Consider the following 23,469-nt stretch of genomic DNA (forward strand, 5'->3'; position numbering starts at 1 on the left):
CCTCTTAAAATAAATTCTAGCTAATAGGATAATCCATGAATCTCAGCAAGTTTAACATCTGCCACATTGTAGACAGGGAGCGGTCTGCTGAACTGACGTGATGAATTTACTGTCAGTAGAAGCAGATAAGTGTGTCTTTTAGTATTCGTGTGGCTTTCAAGGCAAAGTCATTTATTTTGGATGATAAATCAACTTAAACTTTGAAATAGAATACATCACGGATCCTATTTCGCTCCTTATATGGCGGACTGAGTCGGCACGCATCGGCACACTAATTGACAACTGTAATTAGGGAGATGGATAATTGATCTACTTTTTTTATTTAAATAAATCGTCTCATTATTTTTGGTTTAATATTCCCCGACGCAAGCATAGTGTACACGGACATTTTGTTTGTCTCCGCTGTGATCCTGTTTGACACCTATTTGTATTTGTATGCTTTTCATCTCTATGTATACGACATATTTACATATATAGTGTATATCAGATAAGTAACACCTGTGGAGTGCAAGCCACAATCGGTCATCACAATAAACTTTACATGCACATTACAATTCCCTGCCAGGTTCTTTGTGACAATGATGGGAAATCTAGCAGACTCCAACTCCTCAGCCATACAAATGATGTGAGGTGCAACAGTTGATTTAAGTTGTGTGTGGGTGTCCGTGACATGTATTAAGACAATAAAAAAAAAAAACGGCATTGGATGAAAATTGCAATCTGTCATCGGAATGGGGTTACAATCAGTCATTTATCGCATGGTTGATAAAAGCAAAATAGTTACAAAATCCTTTCCCAGGGCTTTCTTCCACGTGACGCATTATCCTCCATGTTGTATCCAAACATGTTGGAGCTCTCAAATGGAGGAGATTGAGGGCTTTGTGCCATGATCATCCTTGAACTACAGAGGTGGGAATCCTTTTATTTGATAGGAAAACCAAATCCTTGCACAAGCCCTTGACATAAAAAGAAACACATGAATGAAGAGCAGTAGGAGGTTGAAAAACAGAGGGAGAGGTTGGTGCTGATAAAGAAAGGCACGGATTATTTCTCTTCATGGTGGCCTTTTGCTTGTTTGTCAAATCTCTGACTAAACAAACAAAAAAAAAGATTGGTGTTGAATATTGATGGATTTTGGAAATTGATGATTGAAGCTTACATTTTTCATTCAACTAAAATATTTTTCTTCTACACCATCCATTTATTTCCAGCTTCACAGTGCCAAGTATCACTGTAAGCAGCCGATGTCGGATTTATATATTGACATAGACTTTGACAAATTATAATGGCCGCGTTCCAAAGCCAAGCTGCATGTAGGCCTCTGGGAACAGATCTGGCAGCTCGTGTTAACATACGTGTATGTCCCAGATGGAATAAAAATATGCCACTCCGCGTGCAATATCCTTGCAATTCACACTGATTAAATAACAGCAAGATCTGTGTCATGTGTGAGGGGACTGAGAGCTGGGGACACGTCCATCCGTTGAGACATTTGAGCTTAAAGTCATACCGACAACAAATGCCGTGCAGGCTGGAGAAGGGAAAGTTAAAACAAACGTGTATATTGATATTCTGATTAAAAGTAATGAAGGTGGTGAATCAGAAAGTCATTCTGAAATTAAATAAATATGTAAAGCCAATTTCTATACTGGTACATTTTATTTTTTAGTATGACTGTATTTTGAGTTGTCCCAAAGTCACCCCTTTTTGATATTTTGGCTGTGGGTTGAGAGTTGTTGTCCTGCAGAAAGATTAACAAGCGTAGCCCAGATCTGAGGTCAAAACTGCATGTTGGAGTAGGTTTACATGCAGGACCTCCTTTTTAGTAACTGCGTGTGAGTTTTTTCTTTTTTTTCCCTGGGGAACCTGCAAATATATTTATAACCAAGTCTTTGAAAGATTACACCTCCAAGATTCCTAACTACCCTCCTTAATCATAAACTACATCTAATTAAATCAACTGCCCGTAAAAAAAAGTCCAAAAGTTCCCTCCTTCCTTAGAGAACAGCAAACCATCAATAAAATATGGAAGGTGTTAGATTGACTCTGTGGGGAGGTAGTCACGGGTTAAAGAATTAATTAGCTTCCACTGTCCCGATGTCTTTCTCTCCCTGAGCTATGCTCTTCTCTGATCATTAAAGATTTGACACCCTTATCTTCTCCTTTGGCCGCTCTCATTATCATCGGTGCTTGGCCAGAGCAATTAGATGATGATTTGTCCAAAGATACTCCAAGGATATTATAAGGAAGTCACAAGCTTAAAGCCATCAGGCTCTCTTGTAGCACTCCGGCACCATCCGAGTGATCTCGTGATATGGGAATCTCTGTCATTGATTGAAGCTGTGTCTTTTGAAGCACCCTTCTAATCTCCAGCAAGACTCGATCTCGGCTTCTATGATATCAACTTCAAATAAAATAGCAAATCATCTTTTGTAACCCCGAAAAATAACGACGCTCCCTATTTGTTGACGTCTTAGAGGATATTCTGAATTCTGCAGGTAATTAATAAAAAGTCAACAATCTAACTTGAGTTTTACAAACAACCAGGAACGTGCGGCGGAATCCCAAATGTTGCTCTCTTTAAGAACAATTCAATATTTATGTAAGCCCGTCAACATCGTTTTTTTTCCCAGGAGTAAAGTAGCTGTCGTATCACCACGGTGCAGATTATCGACTTGGCATTTGTGACTTAATTATTTGAAGCTGTCTGCCTTATCTCCTCTAGCCCAACTCCTTCCTCGCCCACTTGCGTCTTTCACCTCCTACATAGATCAACCTTGTCAAACCCCCCTGGTCTCTTACACATATCACTTTTGACTGGCGAATCAATAAATGAATTACTTTTATGAAACCGCACGAGAAGTGATGAGGGCTCGGTGGCTGCCTCAAGCCAACCGCTTAACATTTTAATCTTCGCAGTGTCTCGTATGGATCAGCAAGTTAAGGAAAATCGGACACCGTAATGTGTTTTTTTTTTTTTTATTAGAAGCCATGTCAGCTGAGTCATTAACATTTGTCTGAAATTGTACAAATAGACAGAAAAAAATACTTACTTTAATTGGATAGGAAAGGAATAGCAAGAGTTGAGAAGCAACATTTAAGTTATGAAAAGCAAATCAGGCAATTAAAGCTTAGCAGAGCATGAACGCGGAAAAAAAAATCAACACTCTTCGGTCCGATGACTGAACTGAGCCGGAAGAAAAAGTGGTGCTTTATTCTTATTCAAATGGAAGCATTTGATGCTTCATTTGATAAGAATGCATAAGCCATGTCTGAAGGTTCTGACAACATTAGCAATGTTGAGTCAATGTACATTTAGAGGCACTTTGAATGATTTGCTAGCAAGCATATAAAAGGCTCCTCAAGGCATAAGACTGGTTGTATATTTGATTTAATTCACTCTGTCCCTACTGGCTAGTTTGATTTTATGACTGATGCAGCCTGCAGTGGTATGTTGCAACGTACATCTGTGTAGCGTGGCGCTCGACAAATTAATCATTGATCGGTGGACACAATTAGGACAAACAATACTATAACAACCCGCTTATGGAACTCGAGGTAACAAAAGCGTGACGAAACTTTAATTTAATTTATTGACGATTGTATGCGCAAATCATGACATTGACAATCCAGGGTTGAATAAGAGCTTTCATCATATTGTCTCTTATAAAGTGCAATTTGAATGTGGTTTTAAGTGAAAGGATATTTTTGAAGGGCGGTGTCAAGGCGATAAAAAAAAAAAAACATCCCTGCAGTTTTTATATATTTATGCTTTTGGCAGATTTAAACATCAACTTTGAGTTGGCACTTAGGTCAAGGAGGAAAAAAAAAAATCTGAAAATATACAATGGCCTAAAAGTTTAATTCCAAATAGCCTTGTAACTCCAAACATACCCCAAACAGAATTATTTGCTGTCAAGTAACCTGAAGACTCAATTAGGAAATAAAAGTCACACAAGCAAGATGAGCATTTCTCATCCGGCGAGCCACCATGAGGACAAAATTTAATCACGGCAAAGCAGCTTGATGACAGCATGACTCAACCGATTCTTTTAGAGAATTGCCATTCCAAATAGCGAGTGGAATTCTCGAGATCAGCTTGTGTTCTGTCATTTTGATTGTTCTGGACAACGGGAGCTGGCTCTCTAAATGAAGACAGAGCCTGCAGTTTGGAAATTCTCTTTGCACTCAGCTATATCCTGTGTCATGGTGTGCAGCTCTCACACATTCACATCCATGAAACGCTGACTTCTGAGCTCATCAATTAGAATTCCCTGGTTTATGACAATAGTATATATATTTATTTTAATTAAAGAAAAAAAGCTTATTATACTTGATGTAGACAGACAAGGAAATACATATTTTTTTCCTGAACCAAACAAAAACAAATTTTAAAAAATCTGATTTTTGTTCCATTTTTTAACTTTAAACCACCTTAAGATTTCCCTGACAATAATCCTTATAATTTACAGGAATGAGAAAAAAAAAAGGTGTATAATTTGCATCAATTTCAGTGTGTCGAAGTGAGTCTTCCTGTTTCTTCTTCCCTTGTTTCTTCCCAACTGTATAAGAGTTCAAGAGTTCAAGAGTTCAAGAGTTTTTTTATTCGCCATGTTTGAGCGTGCCAAACAAGGAATTTGACTTCGGTAGAAACACACCCTCTGTTCAACATTTAGGTGACTAACAACATTCAGGACATGTGAATAATGCAAAAACAGTGTAGACAAATTCAAGAAGGTGTGAGGAGCAGGATGTTATTGCACAGTAATGTCTCTGAGACTATGAGTGGTGTGAGTTCATCAGAGCAACAGCCTGGGGGAAGAAGCTGTCTCTGTGTCTGCTGGTTTTGGCGTACCGAGCTCTATAACGCCGTCCGGAGGGGAGTAGTTCAAACAGACTGCAACCCGGGTGAGAAGGGTCTGTAGAGATGTTCCTTGCCCGATTCCTGGTCCTGGACAGGTACAAGTCTTGGATAGATGGGAGGTTGATTCCAATGATCTTTTCTGCAGTTCTGATTGTCCGTTGTAGTCTGTGCTTGTCTTGTTTGGAGGCCGATCCAAACCAGATATCTCCAATATCACAAACATTATGCTAAATCAGCTGCTAATGTTTCATGCTGACAGTTGAATCTTAAACCAATATAACTCCAATAAGCATTTTCCAAACTGACAGCTTATGAGAGTGAACGCTGAGGGTAGCAATGTAATATTTAAATGTGGGCGCGATATATGAGACATATGGGCATTTAGAGACCTCGGAAGAAATAAACCAAAGATTGGATTTAATAACTTTCTGTTGTGACGGAAAATGCTTCCTGAAACTGAACTCTAGTCAGTTGTCTTTTCACAATTTAATCACCAGCTTTAAATTTGCGGTAATGTACATTAACAAATTGATTCCCAGCAGACGAGAATGTATTTTTATGTCTATCAATGGATAAAAAATGCCCTCTAGATATCAGCCTTGTTTTAAACAATTAGTGCTGCATATTAAATTTAAATGATTTTTTTAAAATTAATTTGGAATCACTCGTCCACTCTTCATAACAACCTGAATTTGTAATATCAAAGGGCACTCCAGTGAGTTGGACCTGCCAGGAGCCTATTTGACTCCATCCAAGCAAAGAGAGGCATCACATAACTGGGCGAGGGCAAAAGGATTTGTTAGGATTTATTGCCACGAGAGTCTAGCCGTGGTCCAATTGCCAGCATTGCTCCCAAGACTTTGGCTGATGAACTACACCATCTCCTCCAGAGAGTTCAGATTGCCTATTGTGAGTAATTACGGCATGGTCCTGAACAAAATACCTGTAAATCTTTATGGCTTATTTTGTGGAGCAGAAAATGAAGGCTTTAAATACACATGTAAGGAAGACATTTTGTAAATTCAAACAACGTCAACATGGAGAAATTTCTGATCACGTAAATGCTTGGATTTTTTTAAGCATACAAATAAATAACCTCTGAACACATAAATGAATGTCAAACAAGTCAAGGGCTGTGATGCCAATTTGAGAAGGTGAAGTGGCTAATTTAAAATAGTGAAGGGGGAGACCCTTAAAGAATGACATTGTCCATTTCGTGAGCAGACTTAACAATTCTTAAAAGCAGATGTGTGTGCATTTGTGTGTGTGTGTCTGCAGCCACCTGTTTTTCTTTTTAATTTTCATAATTATTTGAATTAATTGGCCAGGTAACCTTTTCTAAGGGGCATAGCACTAGAATAACATAACAAAATATTCATATTCACTTCCTTCATAACTTTGTCTTGCAGATCTTTCTAAAATACAATATTTCTTTCTGTTTTTTTCCCCCCTTCAATAGTCAAATGGCTCCCGCTGAGTTTCGTGTGCAAACGACCTACACAAAGGGAAAAAAAAAAGATAAATGTGGCTCACCTTCAGTCAGAGTGATTTGAGTGTTCTCTTAAAACTGCGTAGCTTTAAAACATTTATCTTTTGGCTTCTGGATATGCTTGCCGTGCTAGCTTTTGCATTTGCCTTATTGAGTGTGCATTGACATATTTTATCTTGCTGCAAGAGAGCATTCCCTCTTCTATATACTGGGGCCATAGCCCATATTTGACAGTGCCATAAAAGGCTCCCATGCTTTAGGAAGAAAAAAAAAAAGAAGTATAAAAACTACTTATGACTACCAGTATGGTAGGAATCCTTGTCTCTTTGTGTGTGTGATGGGGCCATTACAGTCCATGCATTTCTATAACTCTTCATCAGAAGTATGGAAGGCCACGCAGTTCAATGTGAATGGGGTGGGGAGAAAAAAAAACAATTGTATTTTATTTTTCACATCAGGAGGGGACTATTAGAAGCACGATCTTGTATTTGCAGGAGGCGGTGAATGTGAATGGTTGTTTATTTGTTCCCTGTGCTGAGCTAGTGACCATTCCAAGGTCTTCAGGAGAGAAAAAATAAAAAGTTGTTTGAATTCCTTGAGAAAGGCAGCTCTCTCATGCTTAGAAATAAAACCTGAAATGTCTATTTTATATATATTTTTTTCTTGTCCCGTATTCTTATTTTAAGGTCAACTTTAAATAAATAAATACATTTTTTTATTTTGGGGAATTTTTAAATGACTAAATAAAATCAAATAAAAATCCTAACCTACATTCCATAATTCCCATTGTGACTATTTTAGACTATAAAAGCGGTGTGCCTAACCTAAGCTATCAGCCACACAATATCTGCTTCTTATGTTAAGGGTCTCTTTTGAAAGGATTTTGGTGTTTTCGTAAATGCATTTGAACTCGCTCGGCAACACTTGTCTAACCCAATTTAAATGGCGTGTGAAGAGGAGGAATCAGGGGACATCGAAATGCAGCGGATGACAACATGTTTGCCCCCGCATCTCTCGACAATGTGACTTCTCTCACTTGGCTTTCACACCATGGACCCTCTCCTCTCTTCATGTTCGCTCTTGTCTCTTCTAAACATTCACATTTTCCCTTAGTTTCATCGCCCTCAGCCTCTCTCTCTCTCCCTCGACTGCCTTTTTTTTTTTTTTTTTCTTCCTCCGGTTGTTACATTAGCATAATGCAGCCTTTGCCTGCCAGTGAAGGGGAGCATATCCAGCCCACACTACCCTTACTGAACCAGCCGCAACTGTCAAGGCGCCACGGTGACAGCGACAACCTTCCTCACACACACACATATACGGGAGAGATGTTGACAGGATTATAATTAATGGATTCCACAACCCACAGTGAACTCACAACAAGTTAACTTTGGTACAGCTGTATTTGTAGACAAATCCCACACAGCCTCGTTTTGTGCGTGGAAAGATCCAGTATAGCAAAGTGGTTCATTTGCATTCGCTCTAAGAGTGTGTAAGCTCGTGTCATATTTCCAAGTAAGGCTGGAAGGTGAAGACACAATGAACCTGTCAGATTGATATTAAACATATATCAGTCATCTACAGATATGGAGGAAGTCATACACCTGAACACAACGCTCAAGATTATAAATATGCAGGACTGTCTCTGAAAATTAGAATATTGTGATAAAGTTCTTTATTTTCTGTAATGCAATTGAAAAAACAAATTAAATTAATAAAAAGCTTGCAATATTTCAACTGATTTGTAATGAATCCAGAATGTTTTTTTTAATTGCATTACAGAAAATAAAAAAACTTTATTCTAATTTTCCGAGACAGTCCTGTAAAACAGAAACATTTATCGTGTAGAATTTAAATGTGACGACATCGAAATAAAAAATTAGACCACATCGATGCATGCATAAAAGATTATATATGCTTTATCTTCCTCTACCGGCACCCTGTACATACTCCTTTACATATAATTTAAAAGTAAAATTCATTCATCATGTGGTTGATATGTTAGTAAAAGCTCATTTAAGTTTCCCCACCTATAAAATGGTTTGCTCTGATTAGCTTGTCGACCTCTGACAAAATTGTCAGGAGAAACTGTCAGGAAAATTTACTTCAATGTATGACACGTGACCTCAATATTGTCCCTGCAGATCAAGTGGTCCCGTTAGCTGTTATTATGAAATCACTCAGGGAGTCTGAGACTTTTGATGGAACCAAGTTGGTACCTTACCACAGATTTTTCTTTCTTTAAATAATAAAAACGATAATGTGCCGACTCAACTCCTAAATCGTCACTGGGATCTTGAGTCAATTAGAAATATTGTTTGGGAGAAGAGGTGGGTGTTGCAATCAGCAGTGGACTTGAACGGTGCGGTTAGCAGTGGCGTGAAAGGTTGAGGAAGCAGAGACATCACTGGTAGTTCTCGGGGGACTTCATTTAGGCTCGAGCTCGACAAGCCGGTGTATAGCTGTAGTCAGATACATGCCTAACAATTCTACCACAAAGGAAAGCAAGACAACACTAATCAAACATTTGCTAAATCCAACATTAAGTTACTCCACAAAGAAAATAGATTGAATTTGTAATAGTTCTTGCAACTATTTTGCAGTCCCAGTTTAAATGGAAATTTGGGCCTCTTCAAAATCGTTCTTCAGAATGACTCACTGTCGTCCATATTCTTCAAACGGCGAGGCTAGCACAAGAAATAGAGTGCTCACTTCAAGTTGAGTAGACCGGGAGAGTTCAAAATCAAACTTAAAAAAAGAATCTTCATTAGAACGTCACCTATGAAAAATCCTCCCACCGACAAGTGATTGTCCCTTTGAACTTGGGATTCATAAAAGCAGTCAAGACTTTTCACTGTATCGGTTTGAAGATTGAACTGAGATCCCTTTGTCGCACCTCGATGATAAATGACCTCTCCTTCAAGAAGATGAGCAAACAGAAGATTGTTTAACACGACAGTCTGGAATTATAACACGCAAACGAGCAATGTTGCCAAAGTTGCCATTATTTTATAAGTATAGTAATTTAATTTGCCCACCTATCACCTTCATGTTTTACCAGTACGGTGAAATGTCCTTCCAGAGAGGACAAGGCATGTACCCTTAAATTAGTTATGAAGGATCTGGAATAAATGGTCAAACTTTGTCAGACAAGCGTAATTACTTCACGTAACCTTCCACGGTCATGCTTGAATTCACGCTTGACATTCAAGCCAACCGCGGTGTTTTACGCGTCATGTTCGATTTAATTAAGTGCATAGACAAAAACGTTTTTGTCAAACCTGATGTTATGCGGTAAAATAAGTATATAAATAAATATTCAGCCAGGATGTTTTCATTGCGCGGCAAAGTAAAAAAAAAAAAAAAAAAAAAAAAAAAAAAGCATATCTTGGCAATGCAGCTTTCATTCACGCTTTAATCGACTTTATTATTTATTTGATGGGCACACAGTAATCACTGTGAATGATTCCTACATCCCCAGGAGCCCAACGGAAGCTTGAGGCGGTAGCCACGCTGCATTTGCGAATGAGGGTATTTGTTTTGACATCAATTTCAATCATTATAAGAATTATTATAGTCCTATTTCACGTCGTATCTCCTTTGACTTGCCATATGTATTTGAAGTTGGCCATTATCAAAATTAAATCGATTAATCGGCAACAAATCAATTACTACTTCTTATTTAGTTTGACACTTTACCATCAAGACAATTTCAAGTCTTTTCTATCAGTTCTAACTTTGGTCAGAGGTAGTCAGAGGAGTCCAATAATTAGGCAGGAGAGAAATAATAATAATAATAATAATAATACATTTAATTTAGAAGCGCCTTCCAGGTCTTTCAAGGTCACTTTACAAGAGTTAAAAACACATTAAAACAATAGCATACAGTATAGAAATGAGGATTGCAGAGGACATTGACCTGTTTGACTCATTTAAAAACACACAGAAACATACAAAAACCCTTTTGTATTAAATACAAATACATTACTTTTGATAATTTCCCATTTTCTTTATGGGAGAACTATTTACACTCAAATATCACCTGATTGAAACATTTATTTGCCATTTTCTTTTTAACTCGATGTGGGATTTGATACCACATTCCGTAAATGAGTCACATTCTCGGAATTGATGTTTTTCTATGCTGACGTCTCACTCCCCTTGATTTGCTCTGTTGGTTTAGAGATTGTGTGGCTGGAAAAATAAATAGTGTAATGACAAATGTTGTCACTGCGAGATGTTTGGTTTTGGGTAACACTGTCAAGAATGTGACAACTAAAATGAAGTGAAATATAAATAAAAAATATAAAATATAAGCATATGCTCAATGTATCCTGTAGAGACTTCAGCTGAATATTTTTTTCTATCAACAACCTACAGGTGTTTGAATTCCTGAGCAGAGGTGTCAAGTAACAAAGTAGAATGACCTTACTTCCATATTTATTGTTATTTTTTTTGTTTTTACCATCAGCAGCTGCTACAAAATCTTCACAGCATAAAAATTCTAAAAGACACAATTCTGATTTAGTATGCAGCTCCTCCAAGGAGTTTTGAAAAATGCCACACCGGTTTTGGTTATTTGCGTTTATTATTTACATGTATTATTTACCTACTCTTCTGGAATATATTTTGATATTTGATTCATATTTTTTGCCTCACAGTCTCTTGTCAAGTTCTGCCCATGCTTGCGGCTACATCCCGTATTATAAAAGCACGCGTGCTCGGGAAATGGAAGAGTACAAAATTTCTCATAGATGTGAAAATGTGCCCTGTAATAGATGTGAGCTGGGGTCATCTCCAGTTCTAATAGGGACAAGCTTTATGGAAAGGGAATGGTTACATAAATGACATTATAAATATGAAATATTCGGAAAATAAACAGGGAGGATTTAAAATGGATTTCTACTAGTCACCTTTTTTTCCTGTAATTCGACACACTGTAGTTGTCTTTCGTCTTGATCAGAAAACAGTGTGTGGTTTTTAGGCAAAACTCCCAGCGAATCAAAATCCAGCCAAAATCGATGTTCCGACTAACCAAAACGTAACAGGTGCAGAGCACGTCTTCGCTCAACGCGCACATGGCGCCACATGGGAACCATCAAAATCAGAAAGGAGGCTGAACTGAACAAAACAAAACAAACCTCAGCAACATGAGGGACTGGCTCGGTTTGAAACAGTGGACCAACGAGAACGTCTGCATTATTTAAATGCTGGGATTGTTTACTGGAGTTTATGCAGATTTGAATCTGGTTGCAATGCTTTGTGAAATAAAAGTTTATGGAAGGGGTCACCAATTTTGCGCCCACAGACATCATCTCCATTTCTAAATCTAGCTGGGACATTGTGATTTCCCCAGAAGGCTGTGAAAGTGATTCATTTGACATTTATTGTCTATTGTGTTGTGCTATTTATTTTCAGCAGTTCACGCTAATTGTGTATTTATAAGAGTAATTTTTTTTTTTTAATACTATTAGTCACAGCATTTTGATCTGGTATCATCCTCCTCAATCCGTTCCAGCTCACAGTCTCAAAATGATTCACTCGTTTGTCCGTTGAGGTTTAGTAAAACATTAGGCAGCTCATGGGCCCTCTTTTTAGAACTCTCTTTAAAATCCAGATAGCTCATCTTGGAGAACATTCTAGCCTGTTGCCATGACGATTTATCTCCTCTTAGTGTTGTTTACAGCTGAAAGGACAGCTAATCTGTAAAAATAAGAATTCACAATTCAGAGGAGGTCACTGATTCAGAAGTGGTTTATTTGCCGGACTTTTGTTGGGTTTCTACTGTTTTCCCGTCTCTTAAATGTGATTGAATGGCGATCAGATGGGATCTCCTGAATAGCATAAATAATGGAAAAAAAAATGGATCAAGAATAGTGGAGAGATGAATACATCTTTTTATTTGGACTTCCGTATATAGTAGCATGATTGATGATTTTGACAAGCCCTATTTAATTGTAATCAAAAGAATTTGCTATGCTTGTATTGAAATGATGTATTTGAAAAAGAAAATGGTCAATTTATATTTGACAAACCTCCGATAGTTTTTACATCCACCACACAGTACTGGCAAGAGAATGAGTGGTGCGCATTGTTTCCCCCCCTCACACGCACAGTTTAGAATTGAGGTCAGGGTTCAATCTTGGTTTCATTACCTGAGAATGTAGTTCTGGGAGTATCATTTTAAAGTGCTGTTTTCAAACTCTTTTCCAACTTTATGAGTTAAACGACTGTGTCAAGAAATGCACAGAATGGACTGACTAATGGGAAGGACAAATTGGCCACTCAAAATGAATCAAGAAGATCTGTGGGGATCGCTGGACTCTGAATGCCAATGCTATAAACACACAATAATAGTTGGGAGCTGACCCCCCCCCGTAAAATCTGGATCAAATGAAGCTAGCTGTAAACCTAAAATAGAACTACCAGTATTGAGTTGACACGTCTGAATTAATATATGTTGTCCAATTAATTTCATCAATATTCTGATTCTAGGAAACCGTTTCAGTCAGTTAATTGCTTTGTACTCAGAAGTCAGTGTTAATACTCGGTACTTTGTTGAATATAATCATCCCAGAATTGCTCCACTCTTCAAGTCAAATCTTTTAACGACTTTATAATGGACTTAAATGGCAAAACCATTTCTGGTTGCACGAAGAAGACATTTCACCTCGCCTTTAATAAAAAGTGTTTTTATGAGGTAAGTTCTGATAAACGTGTATGTTTTTAAAATAAAATAAAAAGGTTTTATTGAGTTTTTTTTTGGACAAACACATTTTTTTAAAATCTCAAACTTTCTGTCCATTAGAGATAATTGAAATCATAACCATTTGAAAATGTCACAAAGATACATCGTACTTTTCCTGGCTGTGCCAGTTTTTTTTTTTTCCACTACAATTTTTTACTCAATCTGTGCTATGTCATCATGATAATCTAACGCCAAGCCCAATCATTTAGAGGTAAATATAATCAGTGCTTGGACTTTCTCGAAATACATTTCCATTTGTTTTTCCCCATTTCTGTTTTGGTGTATTAGTTCATAATTGTGTGTGGTTTTTTTTTTTTCTTCCTCTTTCCGTCTCCTTGACTTTTTACCCACACGTCGCTGTGTTGGATAACACTGTTTGTGTTGCGCAAGCTCGACATCATTGCCAAGTAAATACACTTCGTCACGTTTCCAGTTGTGCCTCATGCAGTAACGAACGTCCTCCAATCTCCTCAGTTAAGGATGAACTCAAACGAAGCGAAGAATTGTAATTGCTCTTGAAAACACGACAGTTCTTCCCATCTTCTATTATTGTAATGAATGATGCAGGGAAAAGTAGTGAGAATGGATGATACCTTTGGACAAGCAGGAAAATAAGGTTTAAAAGTGAATGGTTTAAGAGGACAGCGTTTCACTGATGGACAGGGTGGCTAAATGAAATCGCGCTCGCCTAAATAAGGGCGAAGATGGAGCGTTGAGCTAACTGACAGGCGGCTCAGGGATGTCTGTAACCCAAAGCACATTACAGAGCCATCAGGCTGAGTGACACCTTACCCAGCCCTGCTGTATAACAGCCATGATGAATGGCAACTCCTTGTTCTCCCTCTTGAAATGACAACCGTAGAATATCAAATGCCAATTAAAGGGGAGACAGGCATGGCTGGAGGAGTGGCATCTAATTCGGCTTAATATGATAGGTAGAAAGGTGGGGGAGACTCCGGTGGAAAGGGTCACTTTGTGTTCACTCTGTCAATAAAATCAAAAAAGAAGCTGAAGTACACATGAAGTTAAAGAACAAAAGATGTTTTGAACGTAGTGGTAGAAGAATTTTTGTTTGAAGATAGCATTTAATTATTTTTTAGTACTGCTCTGTATTTTTTTTCAAGATAGTGTGACATGAACAAAGTGACCTTTACACTGATGGACTCATAGATTGAATTGTGCTCTATTCTAGTCTGTCATTGAAGCGAATTTAAGCCGTGCTGCTATTATATGTGACCTTTGTGGCCACTCACATATATGTGACCCTTACAGCCGGATACAGACTCACTCTGGTAGACTAAAAATTACAGTTTCAATTTCTGATTCTAATAAGCGTAGCTGGTACATCCATTCTTCCAGTCACTGGCCCACACTTGATTTTCCTTTGCACGGTTGTCGAAAGTTGAAACCTCAACAGATCATTTGTGAGAGATGGCATATGTACGGATAGAAGAATAGTTACCAACAGGCAATTTAAAGTTAGACATTAAAATGGATTTTTTTTTTTTAAGTTTCAAAAAAATATTATTTTCTCTGTTTGTGATGATCATTTTATTCAAGTGAAAGATTAGCAGACTATAAGATACTAAGTTTTCCAACAAAGAATTGCAACTGTAAATATTGCATGACATGAACTTTTTTGGCAGCTGTCAAAGTCTGCACAACAAATTACTGCCATTTGTCCTTGAATCACGCTTTGGAAAGTTAGCTGTGCCCACCTAATCTACGGAAGCAAACAGTCTGTTGCTTATCATGTGAGGCACCATTCCTTACTCGGCAGACAGAACGGGGCGTCTATGACCTCTGAGAAAAGTCCCATCACAAACTCTTGCTATCTTCGATAGCTTTTTAAGATTGATACGTTCATCCATTTAAGAAAAGAGATTTGCTAGGAATTTAATTCCATCAGGTTTGATGTGTGTGGGCGAGCGTGAAAAACAATGGCTGCCAAGTGATTGTTTATTCAAACCTGAGCAGAAGTCATATACTTATAGATTATATCTCTGAAAAATTAATAGAGTACTGGTAACAGTCGAACATGTCCATAGCAAGGATTTTTGGTCTTCCAGCTTTGCAGTTTGGAAGTAAATCACTTCAAAAATAACTTTCTTTGCTATCTAGCTATCAAAGAAACACTTGGATCAAATATTCATGTCAGGAGAGGACCAGGAGAGCAAAAACTAACATTATTTAATTTTTATTAGCCGAGAAACCAGAACGCATGACAGATTTCTAAAACAAATGAAGCTCCATGAATTTATTTTGAAGGACTTCAACTTATCACACGCTCCCTTCCTTTTATGGAGATCGGCAGATCTACCCGTCTCATTGAATGATTCCGATGTAATCGATAAATCCGCGGAGGATACAAATGAACACATCAGCAACAATCTCTCTGGATTTCCATATCGGCTCTGATCTAAAAGCCCATCTCTAAAACGTGGTCGTTCCTCTCCTCCAGCTGCTCTGCCGAACTATAAAACAAACACCTCTTCCATTTTCTGACTGCGCCTTGCCACCGTTAAGTGAATTACGATGCCAAACGTAGACAGATAAGAGTCGAGGGTTATGGAAAGCGAACCTCAGCGTGTCATACGTGAGCTTAAGACAATGCATCCTCTCAGCCCTAAGTGGAAAATTGATGGATGATGGAAGGAAAACATTAGAGGAGATAGACAAAAAGAGAGAGTGGACAAAGACCGGGAGAGTGATGCATGACCCCCAATTTCTCAAGGCTTTGTAATAAAAGCCTGCTGCGTGGTGTTCTCCATCTCTGTCACATTAAAAGTAAATAAGACTAATAGCATGATGCTAAAAACTCCACGGGGCTAGATTGCCCGAAAAGGGAACAGAGTGTGCAGGCTGTGTGCCTTCTGCTCTCAACTTCTATTCTTGTTTCAAGTCAAACAGCTCCAGTGGTATTAGGGCTCCAAAGGCTTGAATTATTCCAACATCATCTCCAGCGTACGCTCAGCTGTCTAGGATCTGTAGGCCATTTCTTTTAACTGCAAGCAGCTGCCTCAGCTTAGTTTGAAGATGGATGAAAGCTTGCAAATTATGTTGAGCCTAATTTATCACCAACTATCAGCACTTTTAATCATGCATGAACCTAGGCACAAGAAAATCATTACAAAATTACTTTTTTTTTTTTAAAAGGAGCATAGTTAAAGCCTTTTTGCCATTCAACTAACTGTTTAAATAAACATAGAGAATTGTGCTTCGGTAATCACAGAATGGGCATCATGGGTTAAAACGTGCAAACTGCCAGTGTGTGCATTTCTTCGCCCTAGGCATAAATTGCAAATGAGTCAAAAGGAAGTTCCTGGAATTTTTTAGGTAGGCCATAAAAATAAAAAATAAATCCTCTCGCATAGACCTACAATAAATGTTTGCAATAATCAAGTCAAGTCAAGTTTATTTGTATAGCCCCAAATCACAAGCAGTCTCAAAGGGCTTCACATAGACAGAAATTGACAATTATTCTCAAAGCATCCCCTGATCTTAAGCTCCCAAAAGGGCAAGGTAAAACTTAAAAACCCCTAGCAGGGGAAAATGAGAAACCTTGAGAAGGGACCACAGATGGAAGGATCCCCCTTTCAGGATCACCAGGTTGAAATGGATGCAGAGAGGGCACAAATGATACAACATGAAAATCAATTAAATAAAAAGTGGATGTCCATGTCACAACAGAGGGCTGCCGAAGGAGCCCTCAATTGTCCTGGCAGTGCTCTTCGAGGAGGTTGAGCTGCAGTTCCCCTTTCCTGAATTGGCCCACGAGAATCCAGATAGCCGCTGATAATAATAATAATAATTACTTTAATCCTAGAATAGATCTAGTACAGGTACTTGAAATCTGGCATCAGGGGCAACCCCGGAGCTCAGAAGATCCAATTCACTCTCACATATTCAAAATGAGTAACTTACTCTGACAGGGTTCTGGTAATACATTTTACATGGAAAATGCTGTATTTTCAATAAAATATCACATTTTGACCATGACTAAAATATCCCTACAGACTGGTTGAACAGTCTTTTACAGGTGCTCAGGAGTTTTTTGTTTGGCTCTTGGATCCCAGCAAAACCTGATCAAAGCGTACACTGAGATATTTCATGTGTAAGTTGTGCGCTTGTACAAAAAAAAATATAAAACAAGATCATTTATGAAACTGGCCACATGATCTTTTACTGGAGATTATTCAGACCAGGATTCTTGTTTGTTTTTGAGTCACACAATTCTTGTGAACTATCTGGTAAACAACATGGAGCATTAAAAATGAATTATTCTATGGGGGGAAAAAATACACAGATAGAAAAGAAAAATACAGCAAATATTTTTTCAAATTGGGATGAGGCAAGATGTATTTGGTTAGTGCTCAACTGCAGTATACTGTTTGTTGAGAGGGGGGGTGAGAAATAGAATCTCTCCATTGCAACTGCTCTCATCAGCCGTACATGCGTTATTTAACAAACAGATGACAACAGCAGCCGCAAACATTGCGTATTTTATTCATAACATATATTTAATATTTACTGTAGACAGTGCTTTTGTCAACGCTGGTCTCTTTCAAGTGATTATTGCTAAATGAAATGAAATCAGAGGTAGTGTGCAAGTGTGAAGCTTGTGGTTCTTTTTCATTATTCTCCTTCTGTCGTGAGTCGGGTTAAACACATTGAATTTGCCAGGTCTACAAAACAGAACCTTAACACAATGATTATGGTTGGACTGCAACGACATCGGCAATTTACCTGATTTGAACTCGAGTCGAGGTGCTGATCTTTTTCCTACTAAAACAAAGCACTGAATAATTGAATTTTCACCACTCCAAACGTCAAGTTAGGTTATCAGGGAATTGGAGCATCAACAAAACAATGCCAATGGTGTTAACGAGAACATTTGGGGTCGGGAATAATTACTAATATGTCGTTTTAATGTGCAAGATTTTTTTTTTTTTTTAAATTTTTATAAAAATGGCAAGTACATTAATTGGCATATTTCATATCCTCAATATCTGGTTTAATGAAGGGACACTGAGACATTTCACAAATCAAATGATTATGAGTCTATTTTGAATGATGGTGAATAAAAAAGCATCCATTTTTAGAAATGGAAAATGTATTGTCAAGTACAGAGCACCGACACTCACTTAACAATTTTAACCTAACCAAGAAACATTAAAAGAAAAACATTGATAATTCCGCTATCTTTCAGGGAAAGATAAATCATGAAACTGAAGTGCTCTTTTCGGAGAAATACAGTTCAGCCCATTGGAAAGTTAAATTATAAGTGTGTTTTAGTTAAAATAAAGAGAAATGTGGCTTTAGAGGAGAAAGTCGTGTTTTTTTCAGGGTTTCTTCGATTTCCTCACTTTAGATCAAAGTCACGGACCAAGCTGGATAAAAAACAAAACACTTAGTGTTGACTCAGCCCTGATGGGTTCAGTGCATCAGATGATGGTTAAGAAAAAAAGCTGCAGACAGTGTGCTGTGCGCCGAGATATCAAAATGCCTCCAGCTGATTTTTCCGTGTCCGATAAGAGTCCGTTTCATGCCAAACGCAGGGTTGAGGGGGAAAAAACAATATCAGATCAAGTTGTGTTCATAATCAGACAGGCTTGTCTTTTGCAAGTTAATTTAATGAGGAATAAAAAATAATAATCTTAGTCAAGTTTAGGTGCTAGCAAGGAATATTAAGAGTTGCCAAAGAGACGAGATTTCATCAGCTTGAATAAAAACAAAAAAAAACTTATGTGTTAATCAATTTCTTTAAGATTTAAAAAGATAAATACCATTTGGTAAATTACCTTACAATTTAATCTCAAATGAAAATAATTGAGGTTTTATCCAAAGTATTATCTATGGTTTCCCTAAGGCTCAGTACAAATAAGAAGCGAGGCTGTTCCCCCGAGGACCTCTGTACCATATGAAAGACAAACAGAGTGTGCGCCGCAGAAATTGAAAGAGAATGGTGAGGTGGAAGATTAGATAGTCTGAGGGAATAAACAGAGCATCTGGTGAATACATCTCAAGCGACACACTCGTATAACCTTTTTTTTTTAGTTGAATTACCTTTGCCTTTGGGACTCAAGTTATACACTGACAAGCCAAAGATGAGTTGCAACACTTTTGACATGAAGCATATTTTATTTCAAAGTTGAGGATTGGTGGACTTCTTTTTTTTTTTGGAAGGTTATGCAATAGAATCAAAACTCCAAATAAGTGAAAGCAAAATGTAACCAACATGAGATCTTCCATTGAACTAACGGTTTTAAATTGTGCTCAGGATGCAAACTGTCAGGTCCTGGTCACTCAGTCAGCAGTCAGGTGGGAGGCTTCTCTTGTCAGTACTGATTGAAAATAATCCTGCCGGGCAGCTCGGTAAATTTAAACAAGGCCCATGCAATGGGGATTAAAAGAGAAAATGGTGCCTGAAGAAACCAGTTGCAGCTTGGGGAGCTCTCCCCTCAATTATCTCCGATAAGTGCAATGTGACAGGTGGGAAGCAATTCTTTCGAGATCTCCAAGTTGGCTTTGAGGATGAGGCATATCAGTATCAAAGGTAGCGGATAGGTGCCAGATGATCAAGGCAACAGGAGTAGGATTATTAGATGGTGTCTGAAACATCTGGATTATCACCAACTAAATGACATACCTGGAACAGTTGCGAGCTTTTCAGTGGATCTCCATCCAAGCATGAATACTGAAAAGTGTTGACTTTTCCAAATTGACTTGTACAGGTGTTGCATTCAAATAGAGCAGGTTCAGTTTATACCTCCCACGCCGATTTGGCAGGCTGAAATTGATTCTCCTGGTATGTGACTGTATAATCATGTTCAGAACCTCCTTCACCTTTCATGTATTTTTTTTTTCTTACCCATCTTGACAAACTTGCCAGAAATGGAATTTGTTTTGGGTGAAAATCAAAACAAGCATCCAAGTCCTGTATTGTTCCCAGCAGTCTTTATCTAAAGATCAATTAGGATTCCAACAAAGCCAGTTGCTTATTAGCATAAACTTTCCCCGAGCCTTCCACCGTCTCTACATTTTCAAAAGAAGGCTTACTCAGCAGATCATGCACAACACTCAGCGTTCCCGGCAACAAAGAAAGTGCTCAAGCGAGCAAACATGAATTTCCATTGATCACTCGCGACAGGAACCTTTTCAAAGAGCGCTGAGATCTGTGTGTCTCTGAAAAACATCAACCGGACGGATATCGATTAGGGAGAATTATGTGCGGGTCATCTAGAATACATCACACGAGGTGGAATTACGGACAGAGAAATTAGTAAAGAATCAAACCCTGAATCTTTTAACTGTGAGGCGAACGTGCTGCCAAATACTCCACTGTGTCATTTTTAACTTTAAAAACTTATTAGCTTTTTTCCCCCCTGTCTAGATCTTTGATAAGCACCCAACTGTTTATCTGCCAAAATGAATTACTGTGGTCTGATGTTTTTATGTGCTGTCAGGTCCAATGATATCTGGAGCCTATTAATACTTAATCTATGAGAAAAGCGTGAATATGAATGGGAAGTAAATATTGCAGTGAGGGTGGAGTCGACGTGAGGTCAGTTAAACAATGCAGGAAACAATCATATTGATGAAGTATTTTATAGCCAGTTTCATCGTAATGTTGAGTGCAGAAGTGCCAATTTTCAGGGTCAAACTTCAAAATCCTTACCGTATTTTCCGCACTATAAGGCGCACCTAAAAACCGCCTTATATATGGGCCAATATTGAGCCACTACAGCAAGCGTGTCCCAAGTCCGGCCCGCGGGCCAAATGTACACTACCGTTCAAAAGTTTGGGGTCACAAAATTGTTTGGGTGACCCCAAACTTTTGAACGGTAGTATATATTTATTTAGATAATTATTTATAGATTATATATATAATCTTCTGTGTAAAAAAATCTTATAATATATATGTATACTTATATTCATAGATTATATATAATCTTATACAAATATAAGATATCATTTATAATATTTAATTCATAATATTTTATTATAATAATATTTACACTACCGTTCAAAAGTTTGTATATCCTATATATGGACAAAGTTTTAAAATGGGCCATTTATCAATCCGGTGCGGCTTATAGTGCGGAAAATACGGTACGGTAACTTATTATAGAGGTGAGTTAAATTGAGGGCGTGCATGGGCAATGACGCAACCTTAAAATCAAAATAAGTTGTAAGCGGGGGAATATGCCATTGAGGCGAGATCACACACTTTTCTCCAATCGTTTACAGTTTGACATCTTGTTTCATGCTTCAGTGATGTTGAAATGGCCAGCTGTAACCAGCCTCTCAGATTCCTTTACAGAACTTGAGTGTTAGTCCTTTGAGTGCTTTTCTAAATACGTGGCGTTAGCACCTTTCCTACGCCCGACAGTCCCGGAGGCTGCATTGCAATCTTTTCAGAACTAATTCCAGAGTGGAAGCAGGCCCCTTTGTAGCGGACATTAACAAGGGTCTCTACATGAGTATCCAGGGAGCATTTCTTTTCTCAGTTCCCATTCGATATATGCAAATCGATTGTATAGGACGCTTTTGAAAATAAGAAGCTCCTTTTGGAAAAGCATACAAAAAGATGGGTGTGCTTCTGCTCAGGATAACCGTGGGGACTGGTAAAGAGGAAAAAAACGTTTTATGTTCTTGGGGAAGGATCATAAACGGGAGGAAGGAAAAAAAAAGTCGCATTTTAATCAAGGGTTGGGAACATGCAGTCATTTGTATGTATCCTTTTTAGAATGACAGCACTAAATCAACATCATCAGATATGATTCAGACAGAAGTTTTACTCGTTTCCAAAGGAAAAAAAAAGAAGACGAAACTAAATGAGACTCATTAGCCCATGAGAGCCAGTTGAAATAATAGCTTATTTTGCTTATAAAAGGAGAACAATAGCAGTTGATTTTATGTGAACTTAATTAAAAAAATAATATCTACATGTGTTGCCCTGCTTTTTGTGTTCAAATATTCATTGCTAAAATGCTTTTAACACCGCGACCATCAATGCTTTAGTCTCGGGCCCTTCGAATTGAAATCCATTTATTTCCTTTTAGTTCCCCGCTTCCAATTAATTGTTTTCATTTCCCAATTATTCCCTCTTAATCAATTTTCACTCTCACTGTTATTTCTATCAGTCTTGCTCGCAAGCTCCTTTGCATATTTTTCACGCGCCTCTTTGAGAAATTCTGCTGAGAGAACATCTGGCTCCCTCTGGGAAGTCCTACGGAGTGACATGACATCTCCAAGACATGAACACGACTGAAAGCCAGATGTCAACAATGCAGGGGCTTAGTACAGGTGGAGTTTGTGGGTGGTCTAATATATTGACTGACTGCAATATCATAAATATGCATTATGTATAGGCCCACTGTAGTAAAATAAACTCTTGAGCGTTTTGAACGAGTGTTTATGGATAGAAATATTTACTTGATGTGTTACCTGCTTGGGATAATCAGCTCAAGGTGCAGCAAAAGATATCCCACCCACTTCAACACCTCCAGAGGATCAGTTCAGCTCATTTTCACGCCGCTGTTTAAATAGGTTATTTATTTCTTGTGTCTTTTCTAAATGCGTTTTGCTTATAAATAGGGTTTAGTGACATGCAATGGATCAGGAAAATCTTGTAAGTACAGGTTTATTTCGTTTTTATTTTAAAAATATGATTTACGTACGAGGTTCAAATGATTTGAAAACATTGCGTAGGAAAATATAGTCAGTAACCGTTCAATGCTTGACAAAGCAAACTGAAAAAAAATCAGGGATGGATAGATAGACAAATAAATGTATAAATAAAAAAATAAATAAAACAAAATAAATGAATAAATAAAATAAATAAATCACATACTGTATACATAAACACATAATAAATATGAAATGAAATATTTGATGTCGGATATTTGTTTTTTTTAACAGCTCTCCCAAATTCAGGTGGTTATCCGTGACCAACAGTATCCGACATTTTCATTTAGAGGATGGCATTCAATTCCAAACTGTGTAGATATGGAACTGCCACCGGCTACAGAATCTCATCTGGAAATTTCTCTGCATTGATCGGAGATGTGGATGACATCCTACTCCATCAAACCGCCTTTACCAAAAGCTGTTACTCTATCAGTACAGCAATCAGCCCTCGTGATCTTTACATGCTAACTCTGCAAGGTAGATTGCCACACCCCGGGGGTACTGCAAGTTCAAAACAACAGTCAGTAGCAACACCAAAGAAGTGACATGGAGCATTATTTCAAATGGGTTGTGTTAGTAGAAAACAAATGTATTCACGGTTTATGTTAAAAGCTCCACAGACCTGATTTGAACCTGAATATTCAACACACCAGTGAAAACATTCTTAACTTCCTCCAA

The sequence above is a fragment of the Syngnathus typhle genome, linkage group LG19 (assembly GCF_033458585.1).
Source record: "Syngnathus typhle isolate RoL2023-S1 ecotype Sweden linkage group LG19, RoL_Styp_1.0, whole genome shotgun sequence".
NCBI lineage: Eukaryota > Metazoa > Chordata > Actinopteri > Syngnathiformes > Syngnathidae > Syngnathus > Syngnathus typhle.